General features: G+C 34.6%; 1 pseudogene; it reads right to left on the bottom strand.

Moving 5' to 3' along the window:
• Nucleotides 1-9,912: 9,912 nt before the first annotated feature.
• On the bottom strand, nt 9,913-10,218 carry Gm6462 (annotated as a pseudogene).
• Nucleotides 10,219-17,147: the final 6,929 nt, after the last annotated feature.

Genomic DNA, 17,147 nt, shown 5'->3' with positions numbered 1-17,147 from the left:
CTTATGTTCAGGAAAGCCTCACCTACACCTGCTGTGATAAATCCTCGGTCCAAGTCTTGTGTCCTGAAACACAGCCTGTATGCCATTGTAGCCTGATGAATATCAAAGATTCTGGCCTATCCACACTATCATTACAACACTACAACCCCAAGAGTAGATCATATGATATAGATCTGTTTGCACCATTCATATGGTCACCAGTGATCAATGGAAAAATTAACCATGAAAACAGTACAATTTTAAACATATAAGCTTCCTGCTTGACATCAAGACACAATTTAACCCCAATTCAATAAAGTAAGTTATTTTAATATCCAACAGTGCTAAAGAACAAAAAACGGACAAAGAAATTGCACAACTAGTATCATCATACACCAAATATACTTAACACACATATGTGTGTATGTGATATATGTATGTGTTCATTATAAGTTTATACATGTATAATATATATGCTATAATTACCTATATATCATGTACATATACATATATATATCTAAAAAGTATGTAATCTACCAACGGAACTTTCTTTAAAATAGATTATATACTACTGCACAAATCAAATCTTAACAGATACAAAATGAATAAATTAAACCAAAACAATGTCATGTTTCCTACCCAGCAAAAGTGCAATAAGTCTTCAAATCAATAGCATAATAATCTCTAGCAACTATGTAAACGCCTGCAGATTAGATGTTTTTTTTAATTTTGCTTTTATATTCTTCAGATGAAGTGATGAGATTTTTCACTTAAATAGAAAACAAAAACAACAAAACAACAACAACAACTTGAAATTCAGATGAAGGCACAAGCAAACCATATAGGGTAAATAAAGCAATTCTGAGCACAGGATCTTTGTGATAGCGATTCCATACCAGATTTCAATCTCTACTGCAGAACCATAGTAGCAAAAGCAGCCCTGGCACTGTCACAAACACAGACATTAAGACCAACTTCAAAACATAGAAAACTTAAATCTTAGTGCTTGCAATTACAGATGTTTGATAATTGAAAAAGAGGTCAAAGTACATAATAATACAAGATGTATCTCCTAATAGTAGGTTAGTTTGGTTACAGGCATGTACAAAAATTAAAATTAGATATGGATGTATCTATCACTCTGAACAAAATTAACTCCAAAGTGAGTCTTATATCGAAAATGCTGAAAATACTAAGAGAAAATATTGTCTGTGCCATGGAATGAAACAAAACAAAACAAAACAAAACAAAAAAAACAAACAGAAAACAAAAAGAAAACAAAAACAAAACAATAACAATGAAAAGAACAATAACAACAAAAAACAACAATAAAACAAAACAAATGAAACAAACCCCAACTTCAGATGGACTTCATTTGCTCAGGAATTAAGACCCAAATCTAAGAAATGTTATAGAAATAAAATTAAAAAGCTACATACAGCAAAGTAATGAGGATACTCTTATATTGTGAGAAATATTTTCTAGCTATACATACAATAAAGAATTGACTTCCAGAATATATAAATAACTCAAACAACAAGGAAGAATAAACACCACCAAGTTAAAAATGGGTTATTTATCTATACAGTTTCAAATAGCAAAAAAAGTTAGGTTTCATAATACTCCAATTCATGAAGTACCACATTTTATAAATATGTACCTGTTTTAATCATTTGTTCATATGTGTGTGTGCACGTATGCATTTTAATATGCATGTGCATATATATAAATTGAATAAAACTCAGGTCAGAAGAATACAATAATCTCCCAATACATTGTCTTTAATTTCCTTCCAGTCCTAAAATCAAGAGCCTAATGCTGAAAGCACCACATGGCTTTTGTTCAGAAGCTGTAGTAATTGAGCTTAAGGGGACCTGGAAACCTCCTTCCTGTGGAATGATCCACATAGTATTAGAAGGTGCTATACAAGTTACCAAAGGAGAGGAGTAATCAATATTTTTATCCAATAATAAGTCCTATAAACCATAACAATTGTGGAACTGGTAAGATAAATCCAGTGTTGAATGAGTTGCATTGTTATTTTGGGTGTATGCAACCAACTGCTGTCTAATTGGACTTAAGGCCCAATCAGCAGAAAACAATTCATCCTGTTACTGTTAACTTATCCAGTTACCAGCTGCAGATCTCTCCTTTCCAGACCTGAAAGGACAACCTTACACTGTCATTTTTTGTAAACCAATATACTTTTAACTGTATTCTAAATACTCATATTTATAGCCATTGATATGTGTAGCTCTCACTGCTCATTAAAGAAGCATCTTTTTGCATCAGGTGAAGGCAATTACAGAGATCCACAACTAACCAAGATGCAGAAAAGAAAGGAATATAGCAGCATCCCCACCCAGCAACACATAAAATATGCAATGTACCCACTACACTTAAGGCCCATGGGAAAATGAAGAAGAGACCGAAGATTTTAAGAGCCAGAAGCCCAAGACACGTGTTGCTACGTAGCATTTGCTAAGCCTGACAGGGAAATTACTCATGATATACCTATGATGTGGTTTCCTAAAAAAGATATACATAACGTGTATATCACATTGAAGTGCTATAATGGACATGGTCATACACTTCACAATGTCTCAACTCTAGAAGAATCACAACTAGTAGTCAATAGCAGGTTTCCACCAAGGATGCCCTCCTGCATAGTACATCCAATTCCAAGTAGGTTGCCTTGGATACACATATATATGAGGATGCTAAATAACTTAACAGAGTACATATATCATAATTTAGGAAGAGGCCACATTTTGGGAGAGGACTCATAGAGATATATTTTCATACACAAAGTACTGAAGAATTTTAATTTAAAAATTAATTAAGTTTTGTATAATATATTTAATAAACCAGAACAATTTTTTTTTGCAAATTGCTAATGCACTGGAATTACAGAGCCATCAGGATCAAAGACCTTTTTCCTGAGAAAATGTGACCTGAAACAAGATATCCTGACTTGGTCCACCTCTCTATGTAATGTTTTATATTTTGATATTCAGTATTAGGAGTTAATTAAAGTGGAGGCTAAAAATTTTGCGGGTTTTGTTTGTTTTATAATGTTTAGTTCTTCCAAAAGTCTTTGATCTCTTTCTCTCTCTCTTGCTCTCTCTCTCTCTCTCTCTCTCTCTCTTGCTCTCTCTCTCTCTCACACACACACACACACACACACACACACACACACACTCTCCACACACACACACACGCACACACACACACACACACACACCCACTCTCTCTTTCTCTAACTCTCTCTCTTTTAGGCATATATGTGTGTGTGTACTTAAATTAAACATAACTGGAAGTATAATTCATTAAAAGTTTAAATAAATGCCTTTAAAAATAGGTTGAAATTTAAGGTAAAATTCGGTGCAGCACAATATGCTAGAAACTAGGAATCTTTCAATAGTCAAGTGGGAGATATATCAAAGTTATGCAGTAGATGATTGACAAGCAATAGCAATATAGTTCCTGTGAATAATAACATAGAGGGCTGTAATATACGTGCCAATGATATTTAATGCAGTTTAGAAATTAAAGGCTAAACTAACATGATGAAATGGAATCATCTGGGAAGATGACCAGAATAGGAATACAGAATAAAATGTTCATAAATTTTGAAATAAATATGATGCTAGCTTTTTTTTTTTTTTTTTTTTTTACATAAGAGAAGTCGAATTTTGAAGGAGGGAGAAAAGGGCACTATGAATAAATTCCGATTCTTGATTTATCTCAGTATCTGGAGATTAAAAACGTAGAAAGCTTCTTCGACATTTTCAGTAAGGAGTTAGGTAAGAAAACTTTTTTTTAAATAACATTAGCTAGATGAACACAGTTGTTCAGGAACACAGAACAAAAAGAGATTAGACACGAATAGAGAATATAACAGCACTGATTCAGTGAAATGAAAATAATAACTGATTCATATATTACAAACTGAAAAGAGGTAGAGCAAGTCTGGTAAAGTCTAGAAATATGAAAGTGATTGAATTACAAAATGTTGGAACTTTGGTTACCTAACCAAAAAGGAATTTAGTGGAAAGGGAAGTTACAATGGCTCAGTCCCCTTTACCAGAATCCTGTGATATATGGAAAAAATGTGGTCTTATTACCTTCATCCCATGGCATGCATGCCTGCACACATAGAAACAAACTCACATGCAGATACATACATACACAGAGAGAGGCACACGCACACACACACACACACACACACACACACACACACTAACACACAGAGAGGCACACACTAGATAAATGATAGGTAGAAAGAAAAAGAAAGAAAGAATGAATGAAAAGAAGAAAGGAAGGAAAGAAAGGAAAGAAGGAAGGAAGGAAGGAAGGAAGGAAGGAAGGAAGGAAGGAAGGAAGGAAGGAAGGATAGAAGGAAAAACAATGATAGACATACAGATAAATAGATGTAAAAAGTCAGGAAGATAAGGTGGAAACCAGAGAGTACAACTTTTTTTTTTTTGTAATATAAGCATTCAGAAATAAATTGTACAGACAAATTTCAACAAATATGCCTCAATCTACTAAGAAGATAAATAGATGTAAGAGTGATACATGGGGAAGAAATGTGTTCTTATTAACTGCTTCGCATGGCATTCATGCCTGCACACATTGAAACAAAGTCACATGCAGACACATACATACACATAGGCTGGTCATAAGTTTCTGTAAACTGCAAGGAAGGAAAACATATACAATTTCAGTGGATAAGTAACAATGAATATGGAACAGGAAGAAAGAAGGAAGTAGAAAGGTTGTGAATTAAATAACTGAAGTTGAATCTGATTTGAGATTCACCACCACCACCACCATCATGCAGTGGGAAATTATCAGGAAAGATGAAGTTTGGACAAAAGTTTGAAATGACAGGGATTTATTGGTTCTTCTTTTCTGGTATTTATACGTGAAAAAGAACTGGTGACTGTTCTCTTAAACCATTCCTCTGCAATTGCCCTGAGTAGATTTTTAACTATTTAATGAGTTCCCATAATAATAAATAAAAATAGGAATATTTGAAAAAACGTTTTATAGCCTTAGCTATGAGAGGAACTCATAGTATCTCAGAAATCTTGCAATTTTATAGAGGAATAAAATGTTATTTTCAATAAAAATTGGTGTCACAATATGATTGACATTAATTAAAATGGTTACTCATTTCCAAAATATCTTTCTATAAAATGTTTATTTTATAAATATTTATATTTACTATATAAATAGGCCTTATTTTACACCTTTCCCCTTTTTCATCTTCATGGTATTTCTTCTTTCTTTTGAGAACTTTTTCTATTTCATACTCTATCCCTATTTTGATTCTGATTATACATATTCCCTTATTCATGATGAATTTTTCATGTTCTTTTTTACAGTTTATACCTGTTGGTATTTATAAAAATATTGTTCCATTCAAACAACAAAAATTTAACACTGTTCAGTGTATATAATATAAAATTGCCAATTATTTAAAAACTGAAGTAAAATAATGACATATTGACATTTAAATAAGTAGAATATATTAAAACAAAGGGTATCTAGGACTTTCATTAAATATATTTTAACCTAAAAATGAGCTTATCCATTACCTCCTCTTGGCTGTTGAAAATGCCAAATATGAAATATTACAGTAGTGGTATATTTTCAATGTTTTTTACCATCAATTAGAAATACATGTGTCTTTAAAAGAATTGCTGAGTACTTTTTAAATTTTTTAAATTTATTTTTTACACTCCATATTCCATTCCCAGTGGGAAGCCAACAGTTCCCTCCACCCCACCTGACCTCTAAACTCCCTGGGACCTCAAGTCTCTTTAAGGTTGGTTGCATCATCTCTGAATGAACACAGACCTGGAAGACCTCTACTCTGTGGGTGTTGGGGGCCTCCTATCAGCTGGTGTATGCTGTCTGGTTGGTGGTCCATTGTTTTAGAGATCTCAAGGGTTCAGATTAATTTAGACTGCTGGCCTCCTACAGGATCGCCCTTCTCCTCAGCTTCTTTCAGTCTTCCATATTCAACAACAGGGGCCATCTGTTTCTGTCCATTGGTTGGGTGCAAATATCTGCATCTGATTCTTTAAGCTGCTTGTTGGGTCTTGCAGAGGGCAGTTATGATAGACCCCTTTTAGTGAGTGCTCCATAGACTCGAGTTCTTAAACAGCTTGAACTCTCTCAGGAGGAGGAAGACAGCAGGCTCTTGTCCATTACCTCTTGCCTGGACAGTTCCAAAAGGAACACTTTCTCCCATATATGTATAAGCTTTATGAAAAAACATAAAACCAAAAAACCTTTAATTCAACATCATCAGCCACGGTCATGAAAGCCAAAACAAAGTACAAATTGGGAAAGTGGTTTAATGCATGCTACATATATACTCTGCCACAGATCTATAATCTAAGGCTCTAACCACTTCTTATGATTAAATTTTATTTTGGACATTCATTATTTATTTTCCTTTTTAACTAAGGCATTGTTACTGTTGTCCAGTTTCTGAAAACGGTAGAGTAATTTACTGCTTATCTATGTGCTTTTTTTCTAATACAAAAATGAGTACTATAGTGTTTGTTTGTTTACTTGCTGTGCCATTTAGCGACTTTGAAGCTCTGCTATGAGCACTTACTTACTCTCGATGGTATCTTATATCCTAGGTCCTAGAACTTCATGACAGCATCATCCTGTCTCCCCTTTTCACCTATACTTTCCCATTTCCCCCTACCATTCAAATGGATTTCTTTTCTCAGCCACAAGTGCTTCCTGACATAAGCCATTACTTTAATAGAGCATACTCTATAATGAGTCTTGCGGCAAGAGGACATGAAATCTATACCCTGGTGCTTAAATTTTAATTTTAATCACATTTGTTATTTAATATTTTTACTGAGGATACCGTGATGAGTAAAAGCTAATTTTCCTACAAGAAAGTCACTGCCCCCCTTTCTTCCCAGTTAAATGAATAATACATTGTCATTCGTGTTTCCACTACATTTTATGTGAATTTATTTTTGTTTGATTTTGTGCCATTACTTTTTTGTCCAGTTTTATAAAACATTAAACTATATTACTTGCTATTTGCTTACTTATGTATAAAAACATTATGTGAAAGTGTATCTCCCAATATGTTGTTTCTGATGTAAACCTTACATTATTGGATTGTAATATAGTACTACTCAGAGAAAACAGTTTATGTAAGGGCTTCTTCTTCCACAGAGAAACAGGGAGCAATTTTTTGATGCCACACATGATAAGCTACATCTGCGTCTTGCTCTCTTTGAGGCAGAGCTTCATAAGCCATCTTTGATGTGCTTAAGCTACTTTAAAGGTGGTGTTTTTATTTGTGAATAAAAGATGTTTTCTTACCAATTCCTTAAGGATGCTTTTAACTTCTTACCTACAGAGAGTACAAATCAATTCCAGCAGTAATGCATCTAAAATTGACAAACTGTAACTAGACTATTTTTATATATTTTTCTCAGCAAGAATATATTATGCATGACATTACTTAGAAGCTTAAAAGCACTGTAGAAAAATAAAAAAACCCACTTATTTTATTTATCACTTTATTTGGTATTTCTTTATCTACTAACTTTCCTTAATTTATATGTAAATACTTCAGTTATGAGCCAGTAGAAATTATTAAGTAAAATATTAGCCTAATCTAAATGCTTGATATATGCATGTATATTTATGACAGATATAAAATTACAACTTATATTTTAATTACAATAATAAGAAAACATCAGTCTGAGAGTGCAGATCAGTATAGAGTACTTGCCTCCCACATTCAAGACGATAGCTTCAATCTCTACTAGCACAAAAGAAAAATGAAGACTACAGATGCTGGAGTCAGGGAACCAGACTTAAACATGGACCCTTTCCACCCAAGAGCACCGCAGATCTTTTCCTCTTTGGCTTTGTATTTGAAAATTCTCACTCTTTTTATTAATTATCTTATGTAATTTTCATAATTCAAGGAGTCTTGGGCTAACCATGTGGCCTAAAATTCTTTATGTAAGTTTCTTTCCATTGATATTTTCATACAAGTATTAAGTACTATATTTTCTTTCTTAAAAAATATGAGGTTATGGTTTGCTTAGGGTTTTATTGCTCTGAAGAGACACCATGACCAAGGCAACTCTTACAAAGGACAACACTTAATCTGAGCTGGTTTACACTTTCAGAGATTCAGTCCATTATCTTTTTGGAAGGAAGTATGGTACCATGGTGCTGGAGTTGCTGAGAATTTTACATCTTGATACTAAGAGAGCCAAAAGGAGACACTTCAGCAGGAATCTAGGAGACTTTCTTCCAACCCCACCCCCACAGTGACACTCTTTCTCCAGCAAAGCCACACCTACTCTATATCTCTTAATAATGCTACTCCCAGGGCCAAACATATTCAAACCATCACAGGCTATAAGTAAAGGATAATTAACCCAACAGGTAGTGGTGGAAGCTCATATCTTAAGGCCTGCTCTCAGGATGCAGAGGCAGGTGAATCTCTGAGTTTGAGGTCAGCTTGGGTTACAAAGCAAGTTCTAGGACTGCTAGAGCTACACAGAGAAACTCCATCTCAAAAGTACATTAATAAAAAGAATAAGTGATCCAAATCATATATAATTTATGAGTGGGGTGGGTGGTGTGTTGAGACTTCTAAATCACTGTAGCATTATAATGACCTTAGCACTCTAAAGACCTTTTTTTCTGTGAAACTTACTCAATTAACCTAATATTCCTTGCTCTACTCATCCAATTTGAGATCTTGTTACTGTGAAAATTGTTCTAATTCATCTGATATTTTTGATAGTGTTAATAGTTACTCCTCCTGTCTACTAAAATGAACTAAAATTATTCAAAATAATTTTAGTGCAATTGAATTCTCTGTATTTCATGAATGTATGTTTTATACTTCCTAATGTATAATAAATTAGAAAGTATTTATAGAATCATTAGAAAGGAAATAAAGAAAAATCAAGTAAAGGAAAGATGGAATAGAAAGGAAGGAAAAGAGGGAAGGAAGAAATGAATTTAAAACAGATAGCTTCTAGAGACATTACAGTAAATGAGGCATCTTAAAATTGTTAACATTATTCTGGCATAAGCCAAATTCTCAATCAAGTTCTTCTAGATGTATATGACCTATTGATTGGAAACTTCATCTATAAAAAAAGAACAACTTTTTATTTATAAATTGACTATTTCTTTACATGAAAACCGGTATTTCTCATGCAAATTTTGCCACTTTTAAGCAACTAAGCTAGTGGTTAAAGAGAAAGGTCAGTGCTATTTCTTGTAGCTACTAATGCAGGTCCATGTGTAAAACCATTAATGCTCCTACACATTTGACCTTTACAATGAAAAGAAGAATCATATCATGAAAGCAACTTTTAGGACTTTTCTATAATGTTAGGAGTGATAAAACATTCTAAATGCATAAGTAACAATGCATATTTGTGGAGAAAATATAGCAAAACAATAATTTAAGAAAGCAAAAGATCACAAGTTTGTGTTTTATTGAGAAGTTATCTGTGTCAGCTCCTACATGGAGTGATTTCTGCATATTACATTTTTCATATTCAGTGTTTTGAATTACTACAAATATATACATCCAATTTGACATTAAAACAAGAAAAGGAAAATAACTGGGTTTTCTTCATAGTTTTTCTTAAAAGTTCTTAGGAAAACAATGGTCATGTACATAATGCAGGGTTTTTGTTTTTGTTTTTCATTTATATCATTTTATTTGGAAATGTTTGTAACATAACAGTACAGTGAAACTAAATGCCAGAGAAAATGGCTGCCAGTTTAGGCATCACCCATTTATTATAAAAGGGAGGCATGGAAATTTTTTACATGATAAAATATTTCAGAACATCAGTGGAATGGGCAGCTTCATGGGATACCATTTCAACAGTGACTTCAGTCGACATATTTTCTAAGAATGTCACTATCTCTAAATAAGAAATGATCCTTGTCGTCTAGAACTAATTTGGTGCCTCCATATTCTGGGAGAACTTTATCTCCAACTTTCACACTGTCAGGCTCAATTTCTCCACCCTTTCCTTTCCTGCCTGACTCCAGAGCCATGACCATTGCTTGCAATACTTTTCCTTGAGACTTTTCTGGAAGCATAATGAAACCTTTGGTTACAGTTTCAGTAGAACTCCTTTCAACCAATACTCTGTCAAAGAGTGGAAGAAGTTTCCTAAAAGCTTGTCCAACCATGACTTGGGCCTCCAGACTCTGCCTCATAATGCAATTTTAAAGGAAAAGTGTTTATAAGACATATGTGTTCATGTTTTCTTGCAATAATAATAGTAGACTGCTTTAGTATCAATTATGATTGGCTAATTTGAATAAATATTCCATGAGATCTTCTGTACTCCATATCTATTTATGAATTCTCTTCTGCATAATCTGCAAATAATTACAAAATTTAATTTCCTTACATGTAATATGGAAACAATAAAATTTATTTTGTAACATGAAAGTTTGTAATAGCAGCTTTCAATTGTCTGATGTAATTGTTGTTTCAGAGGCTTACTTTTAAATAAGTTTACCCTTAACAGTTTCTTCTGAACTCTGGCTAGCTGGTTCAACTCAGATGTTCTGGATAAAACTTCTTTCTAAGCTGACTGATTCAAACTTGACTTTGAACTGAATTTCTCTGCATGGCCTCAAACTAACTCTGGCATTCTGTTCTAACCTTTTGGCTCTTTCTCATTCTGTGGCTTAATTCTGTCTTCACTGTGTCTAGCTTGTTCTCTCTGAAACTTATCTTTGTAAAACTGTCCTGATAAAAAATTGCCTCTGAATCCCACAAACTGAACTACCACCAACTCAATGACTCAATTACTGACTCACGAACTGATCTCACTGCACTGACCCCAAAATGACAGACTAGCAACTCAAAGAAAGGCCCACTGTATCCTGAGTGCTGAGTTTCCAAGTGTGTACCAACACAAATAAATCTAACTTTTTGTTTACCTGAAACTAGCTCTCTTCTAGGCTGGCCTTGAAATCAAGAGACCAGTTTGCCACTGTCTGCTAAGATAAGTATATGCCTGTTTTCTCGCTTTATCACTTGGACCTAGAAGGCATTTGGATGTGATCCCTTGCCAGAGTAGCCATGTAGCTAGATTAAAGTCCCTCTACAAAAGTTAGATAGGATTCTTAGGTAGACATTAAATTGCTGTGTTTCGTTTGTTAAATTTTCATTAAAAACCTAGAAAAAATTTATACTTCACATATTTAATGGCTCATTTTAATTTTAAGCAAAATTGTCACCAATAAAATAATATCATCAAGTTCTGAATTTGTCTGTGTGTCAGGGTAAAAATAAAGAACAGTGCTTTCTTCCAGCTCTACACTCAGAATATATTATTTTGCACTTGCAAATCATTTACTCAAAGATTTTGAACAATGAAGCACTATGGGTTTACAGTATAATAATTCATAAAGAAAATAATCTATAAAGGGACATTGGATTTTTAGAAAATATAATTTATTTAGTTATTTCCCCATTAATTAAATATCTACACTAGTTTCTATCGGATTTCTTTATAAACTAACTAGGTAAATGGTCCAAATAAATTTTATATAATAGAACTGTACAAATAGAACTTAATGTATGAAGTTTCAATTTAATTTTTGAGCTAAGCAAAGATTAAATGTGGACATATGTAAACTGAAAGGCAGATTAACCAAAAGTTCTAGGCATACAGGCACCTACCTATAACCTAAGTACTCAAGAGATTAAAGTAGGAGAATTACATATATATATATATATATATATATATATATATATACATATATATATACATATATATACATATATATATACATATATATATACATATATATATATGTATATATATACATACATACATATATATAGTGTGTGAGTGTGTGTGTGTGTGTGTGTGTGTGTGTGTGTGTGTGTGTGTATGCCTTGTGAAAATATGTTTGAAGCAATTGGCATCAGTTCCATATCTGTAATCCTAAAACCAAAATCTAAGGAAATAGTTTTGTAAGACTGGGGGTTGGCTTTGAGGCTACAAGCTCTCATATATTATCTGAAACTGTAAACAAAGCTAAAATTAATTTTTTTATAAAAGTTGATTTCATCATGGTGGTTCTTGAGGCAATAGAATAGTAGCTGAGACATTCATATATATGCAGGAAAAAGAATAGGTGATTAAGTACTTACAGTGACTCACTTGCTCGTATCTTACTGGCTTGGAGTCTAAAACAGGTTCAGTATTTTATGTGGTTAATAACTTTCTTGTCTTCTTGTTAGTGGGATATTTCCTATGTTCACAAATCCTGTTTTCAAGAGTGACATGAAAATGCTGTTACATTTCTCCCATTCTAAACTTAAGTATAGGTGGCTACATCTATGTATATAAAAAGATAACAATTTGTCCTATGAATGTAATTCTCATATAAGATTATTTAGAAGACTGCATTGAAGTGATGCTAAAGAATGGCAGAGAGCAACCACATTCACAAGTTATCTACACATGATGTTAAGCATAGGGTTCAGGGACCCACGATTTGAGGGTGAAGATGAAGCTCTCTGTGGTTAATTTTTGTTTTGTATGACTTATGTGGAAGAAATCTATAGCATCATTTTCTTCCTGAAAATGATAGTAATGATCATTTGCACTATGAAAATACTAACACAGGCTGGCCATGGTGGCACATGCCTTTAATCCCAGCACTTCGGAGGCAGAGACAGGCAGATTTCTGAGTTTGAGGCCAGCCTGGTCTACAGAGTAAGTTTGAGGACAACCAGGACTACACAGAGAAACCCTGTATCGAAAGACCAAAAAAAAAAAAAAAAAACCCTAACCTAAGTACTAAATATTGAGATATTAAAAATCACAACTTAAAAAAGGGAAAGTGTGTAAATTTGTTGTTATATAATTATTTTATTATATTATATTGTATATAATATTTTATTATATTATAAATTGTATTATATAATATTAAAGTTGTAGGATAACCAATAATCTGATTTCCTTTAAAATTCTATCATCTTATTCATCTTGTGAAGTCAATTACTTCTGAAAGTTTATGTAAAAATTTGGACTTGAGGAAATCTAAAAATATAATACTTTAACAGAGTTCTAATTACTTTGGTTAAAACTAATATGTTTGATTGACTAAATTAATGTGATCAATTCCTTCAGTCAACCCCTTGCAATATTAATTAAAGTGTAAATTATAATTTTATTTTTAATATTTAATTCTAGCCTTCCAGCCCATACCTTTACCTAAAATTGCATTTCCACACAACACACCCCAACCCAGGGCTCAGCCTGCCTCCTGGGAAACTTGCTCTAACCTGGGACACACAGCAACTACTAGGTCAGCCAACACCAGAGGAAACCAGTCAAAAGGCAAATGAAGGACAAAAATCAACAAAGAGCAGTGCAACAGGGCACGATCAGAACCCAGTTCTCCTAGATAAGCCCTAGATATCCTAAGACAACTGAAGAGCAGGACTGTGCCCCTAAATCTCATCTCATGAAGAAGATAGAGGCCTATGAGGAGAGTATACCAAACTCCCCTAAAGAAATACAGGAAAACATAACCAAAAACCAGGTTATAGGAAAAACCAGGTTATCCTAAACCAGGTAGAAACCCTTAAAGGGGAAATGAAAGAAAAAAAAATTAAATACAAGAAAATATAAAACAAACAGGTGAAGGTAATGGATTAAATAGTCCAAGACCTAAAATTGGAAGAAGAACCAATAAAGAAAACACAAGTTGAGACAAGCCCAGAGTTGAAAACTCTAGAAGAAAGAAGAGAAACCACAGAGTTAAGCATCACTGACAGCACACAAGAGATGGAAGAAATGTAAAATGTTTCTAATTCAAAGCATCTGGGACACTTAGACAACTGTGAAAAGTTCGAACCTAAGAAAAAGGAATAGAAGAGAGTGAAGATTCCTATTTAAAATGGCCAGAAAAATCTTCAGCAAAATAATAGAAGAGAAGGTCCCTATTCTAAGAAAGAGATGGCTATATATGTGTATATGAAGCTAAGAGAACCCCGAGTAGTTTGGACAAAAAACAAACAAAAAATCCTCCTGCTATGTAATAATCAAATGAGAAAATGTATAGAATAAAGAAAGAATATTAAAACCCACAAGGGGAAAAGGCCAAGCAATACATAAAGGCAGCTATCCAAATTGCACCTAACTTCTCAACAGTGACTAAAAGCCAGAAGATCCTGGGCAGATGTCTTGTGATATGATGATCAATAATCTGATTTCCTTTAAAATTCTATCATTTTACTCTGATTTGTGAAGAAAAAAGCTGTAATTGTAAGCTGCCCACGGCCTACATGAATGGGTACTCCTGAAAGGCAGGCTGGGGCTGAAAGAGACTAGACTGGGAGAGAAATAAAGTTGCCAAGACAAAAGTACTCTGCTCAAAGGACCTTAAAATTTACTTAGAGTCTAGGCTTATATAGGGGATAGGCCCATCCCCTGCCAGTCCATCCAGGCACCTGGATCCAGCCATGCAACAGGGATTGTCTCAAAGTTGTCTCAGCAGGCAGCAGGATCCAGAAGCACAGAAGGAAAGCTGCACCGCAGGTGGCCCCACCTCAGAGGCAACAAGGTCTGCACCAGCCAGCTTCAGGCTGGTGGAGGCTACAAAAAGCATATAAGAGACCACAAATGCCAGCCCAGACTAAGCCCAGACTATTATACCCTGATAAACTTTCAATCACTAGGGATGGAGAAACCAAGATATTCCATGACAAAACCAAATTTAAACAATACCTTCCCACTAATGCAGCACTCCAGTGGATAGTAGAAGAGAAAATTCCAATACAAGTTGGATAACTACACCAAGAAAATACAAGAAATTTATTATTTCATAGAAAAACCCAAAGAAACACACACACACACACACACACACACACACACACACACACACATACACAGTACCACCATCACCACCAAAGTAATAAGACCTAAGGATCATTGGTTATTAATATCTCCCAACACCGATTGATTCAGTTTACCAATAAAAAGAAAGGTTAACAGACTGGACACATAAAGAGGATCCATTTTTCTGCTTCATACAAGAAATACAACTCAGCAATGAAGATAGAAACTATTACAGAGTAAAAAGCCAGAAAAAAAAAATGTTTTTTAAGTAGATAAACCCAAGAAACAGTGGGAATAAGTATTCTAATATCTAATAAAATATATCTTCAGGTAGAAGAAATCAAAAGAGAATGGGGAAAGATCTTTCATACTCATTAAAAATAAAAATTCCACAAGGCTGCAGAAGTGGCAGAGCAGCAGCAGAGACAGGCTCCTATGGGCCTACATCTGCACCCAGGAGGTGGAGCTGATCTCAGTCCTCTGTGCACCTTCCCAGCCAGAGAAGAGCTTGCCTCCAGGAAGTGTCTGACAGTGGGACTCAGGTGAGATCACCCTTTTCTATCTAGTGACACTCTAAGGCGGGTCAACTCAGAAGGACACAGGCTACAGAAGCAGCAGAGCAGCTGGGAAGGGTCCTATGGACCTACATCTGAACCCAGGAGGTGGGGCTATTCCACAGCCCTCTGTATATTGGTCTTGCCAGGAGAGAGCTGGTCTCCCAGGAGTGCTGACAAAGTCTTACAGACACACAGGAGGGACAAGCTCCAGCCAGAGACAGCAAGATCATCTAACACCAGAGATTACCAGATGGCAAAAGGCAAATGAAAGAATCTTACCAACAGAAATCAAGACTACTTGGCATCCTCAGAACCCAGTACTCCTACCACAGTGAGTCCTGGATACCTGAACACACCGGAAAAGCAAGATGCTGCTAGAGGATATTAAGAAGGTCATTAATAACTCCCTAAAAGAAATAAAGGAGAACACAGATAAACAGGTTAGAAGCCCTTAAAGAGGAAACAGAAAACACCTTAAACAATTACAGGAAAACACAACCAAACAGGTGAAGGAATTAAACACAACCATCCAAGGTCTAAAAATGGAAGTAGATACAATAAAGAAATTACAAAGGGAGACAACACTAGAGATAGAAAATCTAAGAAAGAAGTCAAGAGCCAGATGCAGGCATCATCAATAGAATACAAGAGACAGAAGAATCTCAGGTGCAGAAGATTCCATAGAAAACATTGACACAACAATCAAAGAAAATGCAAAATGCAAAAAGATCCTAACTCAAAACATCCAGGAAATCCAGGACACTGTAACATCCAAAATGAATTCAAGACCACCCGGTACCTACCCCCTTCGAAAAGGACTTTCCAAACTGTACTAGCAGGCCAAGTGCAGAGCCATATAAGGAAGCTGGCTAACTAAACAAATGTGAAAACATAGTTTAGTGGTCAAAATGATTAAACATGCAGCTGCCAAAATAATATTAGCTGTTCTCAGAGAAATAACCTTAACAAAAATAACAGTTCTCAGAAGAATTCTCCTTCCCTCAACCCACACTGAACTCTGACAAAAATACCACAAACCACCCTGACCTTGCTAGGATTCCCTGTGACATTCATAGCTGTTACTTTAATAGCTAACTCATAAGTTCAAAATGTACTATTGCTTTGCTGACCAAATCATAATAACCCACCATGGGGGCAAGCAAAGTGAGTCACTAGGCCAGAGGTAGTCACTATGCAAACCAACCAATGTCTGTAAAGGTTACTTGCTACACCAATTAGAGTAAGCCAACTACCCTGTTGCCCATAGCTGCCCCTTACAAAGGTAGAAAAAGTGTGTTCTTTGTTCTTGGTCTCTTCTCTGGCCTTTGTACTGAGAAGGGGGTCCTTGACATGTTGGATCAATAAAAATCCTCATATGTTTTGCAGCAATGGTGGTCTCTGTGGTCTTTGTGAGTGAATTCCAGTAATACAATGAGAAAAATCAAACCTAAGGATAATAGATATAGATGAAAATGAAGATTTTCAACTTAAAGACCCAGTAAATATCTTCAACAAAATTATAGAAGAAAGTTCCCTAACTTAAAGAAAGAGATGCCCATGAACATACAAGAAGCCTACAGAACTCCAAATAGTTAGGAACAAAAAATAAATTTGTACTCTCACATAATAATCAAAACATCAAATGCACAAAACAAAGAAAGAATATCAAAAGCAGTAAGGGAGAAAAGAT

Source organism: Mus musculus, chromosome 1 (genome assembly GCF_000001635.26).
Source record: "Mus musculus strain C57BL/6J chromosome 1, GRCm38.p6 C57BL/6J".
NCBI classification, from domain to species: Eukaryota; Metazoa; Chordata; class Mammalia; order Rodentia; family Muridae; genus Mus; species Mus musculus.
This window is presented reverse-complemented; position numbering and strand designations above follow the sequence as displayed.